Here is a 6,000-nt window from a genome sequence, read left to right as displayed (position 1 = left end):
TACTCGTCAACTTGGGAATGCATAGCCAGCTATACATATTAGTTTTATATATTGTGCCCGAGTTGCGTGAATGCATTGCCAAACTTATTCAAACTTAAGACAAAAACATTGAAACACAATCTACTGAGGTGAAAGATATACGAGAAGTCATACTTAGTGTACTAGCTGAACTAACAGTGAATCTCATACAAGGACATAAAATAGCATTGACTGACTGCAATGACAAAAAATACAATCTTTGCAAATATGTGCAGACAAAAACCATTGGCTCGATATCCCATGGACCGGCCAAATACTTCGAGCCTTGCACATACGACGCCAAGCGGGAATGACTTACAGTAAGAAAATCGGTCCTTTTCAGCAAGTTCGAGACAACGAGGAAATCGAGCGAAGCGATATCGAGCCAACGGGTTTCGGCTGTATTGTAATGTACACTGCACGATCAAATTTATAGATTATAGAACAATGAAAGGTAAATAAAAAATCCCACGTATTATTTGAACATAAGTGTTATAAAAATGGATTTACATTAAGTCTTAAAGCCATGGTACTTCAATGTTTTCGTCCCATTCAATACTTAGGTTATGCGCAATATGTTGAATGTCTTTAAAGTATGTTATTGGATGAAAAAAATGCAATGAGATTTGAAACAAACATTCAGAAATCAACCCTACCAAGGAAATTGGGCAGCGAGTTTTACCAACAGCAATTACGGCCCCCTTCCAGAAAACATGGTATTTAAGGAACTCACTCACACAATTTATGCTGAAAAAATCTTTTTGAAACGTTGTTGAAAATTAGTTTATTGTGTTTACTTTTATATGAACAAACACCAAGCCACAACTGGCTGATACCCATATCAACATTTTTTGTAAGCAAAGCCCAGACAAATTATTTTTAATAGCTTAACTGATGCTTTTCGGTAAAATAGAGAATTTCTAAATGAGTATAAACCAATTTGTTCACATTTCACATGAGATTATTTTGTTGAGGTCTGACCCTATCGAAAGTGAACAAGTCTTAAGTGTTTTTGTTTGTTTGTAAAAGGATTAAGTGCGAATTTAACATCATTTTCAAGATCCGGATCCAGTGATGTTTGTGTTTCCATAACTGTAATCTGCCCGGACATACATCACAGGGCAACATATACACATCCTCATTAAATTTAATACCCCAGGCGCTCACTCGTGTCACACAGTATAATGGTGGTTTAAAACTGCTAGTGTGTCAAATTTTGATTTTTCAGCTCCTGTTTCTTGAATTGCTGCAGTCTTCATTTTGTATGCTGTAATTTTATTGACATTTATTGCCACAGATATCAAGAAATGTCATAAACAGGTCACTCGCAATATTAAGAAAAATATAATGAGTGAAGTAGATCTAATCTGCTTATCTCTTTATCTCTTTATTTATTTTATTTATTTATTTATTTATTTATTTATTTATTTATTTATTTATTTATTTATTATTTATTTATTTTATATTTATTTTAATTATAGGTTAATTGATCGATTGATTGATTGATTGATTGATTGATTGATTGATTGATTGATTGAACATTTCTGAAACACAACTTTTTGATACTTTTTCAAAAAGTAAAAAATAAAATAGTATAAATACGCAGATTGACAATGAAACGTTCTATATTTTACTAAAGTTGACGAAAAATAGTGAATGTGTATGAAATGCCTATGTTAGCTAATCATTCCATAATCTAATTAAATATTTGAACAGGATAAGCGCTGACAGCTTAAATGTATGGTAAGGATCTACCGGGCGGTCGTTGGCACCGTTCCTGGAGGTTACATACTACCAACTGTGGTATTTTTTTCAAGTGTATATGTTGAATATAAATTCCATAAAAGTGCATCGAGGCATAAAGATAAGAAACACAACGGCACGATCTGACAGTGTGTTTTTGTTTTTTAAACTTCCATACTAGGTAACACGATTGATACGCTTTGTATTTTAAATTCTAATGAAGAAGGTTGCGTTTAATTTGAGAATTGAAATATCATTGATAAATTCTGCTTACATAGAAATCTTTACAAACGTTTGCCTTAGTTAGACCCCATACAGAAGCAGATATTAGAATTTAAAATGCAAACGAAAAGTGGATTTTTTTTATTTCAGTTGAACCCAGATAATCAGAAGTCGTGCAGTAATTTGCGATAAAAAGAAATGTTTGAAATCGCCCCAAATAAATCGTTTCTTGGCTATATTAGCTTGACGTTAAATACCAAGGAAGTCATCAGAATGATCCTATTAGCTTTGACAGACATGTTGTAGATTACCCATCTCTTTATTTAGATAGAAAAACCGAATGACAGCTGACTTAACAAACTACTCCTAAATGATGCGCTAACAATCTGCCAGTCTTTAAGGGAACAAAGACGCACACATCAAAGATACCCTGTGTATTTTTCATGTCACGTGCGGTACTGCCAGGGACCATTTATAATTCAAACCATCGATATATCTACGGTGAGAATTAAAGACATCGTTCAATTCCCATGCTACGGAATTATTTATATTCACACTGGTTCAAAGGCTTATCTGGCTGGATCGACAGACAATGCATAGTACATTAAAGGTGCACACTCAAGGAGTACATTTGTACGTTTATCATATTTGAAAGGGGATAATTTTAAAATTCCTGTCGAATGCATTAGCGGATTAACCCCTTAAATTAACCAAGGTTACTTCTTATATCAATATCGGAGAAAAAAAAGTAATAAATTACGCGCAAAATGCATTATTGATAAAATTATCTTGGGGAGTTACCCCAAAACCCCGTGCAATATATTTATGCAATATGCATTTCGGTTCGAGCTGGGGGCGCAAATCAAACGTGATTTCCTAGATTTGCCCCTGGAATTACTATACGTTATACTTTGGTCTGTTATCTGCGGGTAAGAAAATCACATACTGGAATACATTAAATGTATATTTACTTTTTTGTTACAGCTGCACTCTCACCGATTGATCGCTTTGACAACTTTTTTATATTTTGTTTCAGAATCAGCCGATTTTGGCATCACTGCATTAACTTTAGTCATATAAATGAACTCGCAATAGAACTGATCTCAATTGGTTGAAAAACTGCCGAAAATTTCAGCGTTAGTAACACTTTTAGCAATAAAACATCAATTTTCGAAAGTAACTGCGAGCTGCTATTTCATCAGCAGTCTTATATCAACAGTTTTCAGATATTTACACACAATTTGGCTCTTTCCAAGCCCCCATAAAACTTGTCAAAACGGCCAACCTGTGAGCGTGCAGCTTTAACACCACCACAATGCCCATAAACGAACCATTATCTAATGCCCTTCATTTGGAGAAAGTCCAAAAAAATACATGCCAGTGCAAATACAGTGTGCACTCTCGGAAGATTTAAGGCTTACATGTACACTAATCTTCCGCAATTATGTCTGAAATAAGAAGATTAGGTCTACTTAGGGCTAGTTTACTTGCTTCTTTCTGTTTCGATTTATTTGCCATCTTAAAATTTATAACAACTCTTCGACGCCAGCTGGTGTACATTGTATATTATCTGACATATTAGTCCAAAGACGATCCACTTAAAAACTTCTAGAATAGCAAACGCATAAAACTCACAATAACTAAATAAGACATTTATACTCTTATGTGTACTTAATAGTGTAATAATAATCAGATTTCGATAATTTTAGGATAAGTATCAATATTATTACTTGCATAATGCAATAACTATGGCTAGTTTCGATTCAAATCATGAGCCAATTGATTAATATATATATATATAAATAAAGTACAAAATAAAGTCACGGCGTATTCGCAGTTGAAACAATGTTTCACAAGCTGCAGTTAATAAGCTAGTTTAAATTTTATGCAATGATGATGAGGATGATGATGATGATGATGATGATGATGATAATGGTTGTGGTGGTGGTTGTAGTGGTAGTGGTTGTGATGATGATGATGATAGAAGTCAGTAATCAAAATAACATACACTGAATTATTTTTTTCAAAAATCCTAATTCACATGATGTTTATAAACAAGAAAATAAGATCTTACCTAAAATCCAGATGGCAGTTAATCAAACTTGTCAAACGTGATGAAACATGATTATATTCACAAGATATCAATTTGATCCTAACGAGCAGTCGTCTAATGATAATTTGAACTAGTGTGAATCAGATGTTTGATAATACGCACAAATCAAGGTGATGAAAATAAATGCTGGGTTAAAAAGGGGGGCCACGTCATGATTGTTGGATTGTGGTTTTGATTTTGGTTATAGGTGTTTAAATCAGAGGTGTATACGGTACATTATAACTATAATTCATTTAAAACGAATGTCTGTGTCCGATTGCGTAATATATGCAGACAGACGGGCTTTATTCTTCCATGAATCATCATGTCCGTCACAGTTTCGGTTTTGTCAGCTGTCTACTGTACAAAACTACTGACTAGATACAGGCTGAACCCCTCCCCGCCCATGTCTCTATTCTACTTTCGGTACGCAGTATTCATGGGCTGTTTATGGAGTACTCGGAACTGAAGATAGTGGTATGCAGTACGAATAAAAATGAAACTGGCATTATTTGGTTTGCAGACTCAAAATATAGTTTTATGTAATTTGTTACGCAGTAAAAATCGGGCAAAAAATAAAGGAATACTCCGGATGCCACGGGGAGAGAGTTATACCCTCACTTCAGTTCGTTTGAGATACAATGAATGTCATACATGGTAAACTATGTTTTTGAGAGTAGAGGATGGTTGTGAGGCAGACGCATCGTCTTTTATCCAAAATATTTTGAATTGGTTAGAGCACCACCAGGAGGAGGGTCTCTATGCATCTCTAAAGGAGACATTCGAGTACTGGGGATGTATTCACTATCGTCTTAGGTCTGAGTTTAAGACTCAGGCTCAGAAAACTGAAAAAAGATGTTTGTTTGATTGTATATGCAGCCATTTGTTAGCATCTTTGCTTCTATAATCTCATTGTTATTTTTATTTGATATGTTATGTATGTTTGTTATTCATGTTGGAAAATAGCTCATTGAGCTAATATTTCTTGTTAACACATACCCGACTTTAAATAAAGATTCTTGTATCTCAAGTTGTATCTTGTATCTAATAGCATTTTTACAACAAAATGAATATTTTGCTTTTCTGAATCTGAGTCTCAAATTTACACTCAAAACGTTTGTGAAAACGTGCCCAGGGGCCGTGATGACGAACGGTCTTAAGTCTGAGTCTGGGCTCACACTCACCGATTTCAGACTCTATTTGTTTTGACGGTGTTTACAAGGAGGCTCCCGATCAGACTCTGACTGAATTTCTTTAGACTGTTCGTAATCACGGCCCCTGGTTTTCATCCAGGAGCCATTCAACAGAGTGTTGCATATCACATCATAGAGCTTCAGTCTTCACAGTTGATCAATTGTATTACACATCTAGTTCTTAAAGTAAGAACAATATGTTTGGTAAATGTTATGAAATACTTGAAGTAGTAGATAATACTAAATATATACTAATTTACCCCCCCCCCCCCCACACACACACACACACCCCTCACAAATCTGTGTATTAGGTGAAGAAGTTTAGGCCAGTGAGTTATGACATTGTGGTGTCACTCCTCCTTGAAAAGAATAAAGACGACTGTTTTAACAATGAGTTCAAATAAATAAGACCTTTTGATGTTTTCAAATCTGTTTACATCGTGGCTTATTCATTTACATTTATACCGTAATAAACTACTGACCTAATCTTGTGTATGTCAAATAAACAATTTATAAATTCTGGGTTTCTCTTAAAACGCGCTTTTATTGATAAAAATTTAAACTTTATTTTTATATATCAATGATATGTCTATATGATTTTGTCTTCGCTGTTTAATTTTGCATAGAAAATCATCTCTGAAAGTGGCCTTGGTTCTTTTCAAAGATTACAAGATATGCATGCACATTTTCTGAAACATACAACAACAAACAGACGTCTGTTGAATTATTAAT

This window comes from Mya arenaria, chromosome 5 (genome assembly GCF_026914265.1).
Source record: "Mya arenaria isolate MELC-2E11 chromosome 5, ASM2691426v1".
Taxonomy (NCBI): Eukaryota; Metazoa; Mollusca; class Bivalvia; order Myida; family Myidae; genus Mya; species Mya arenaria.
This window is presented reverse-complemented; position numbering follows the sequence as displayed.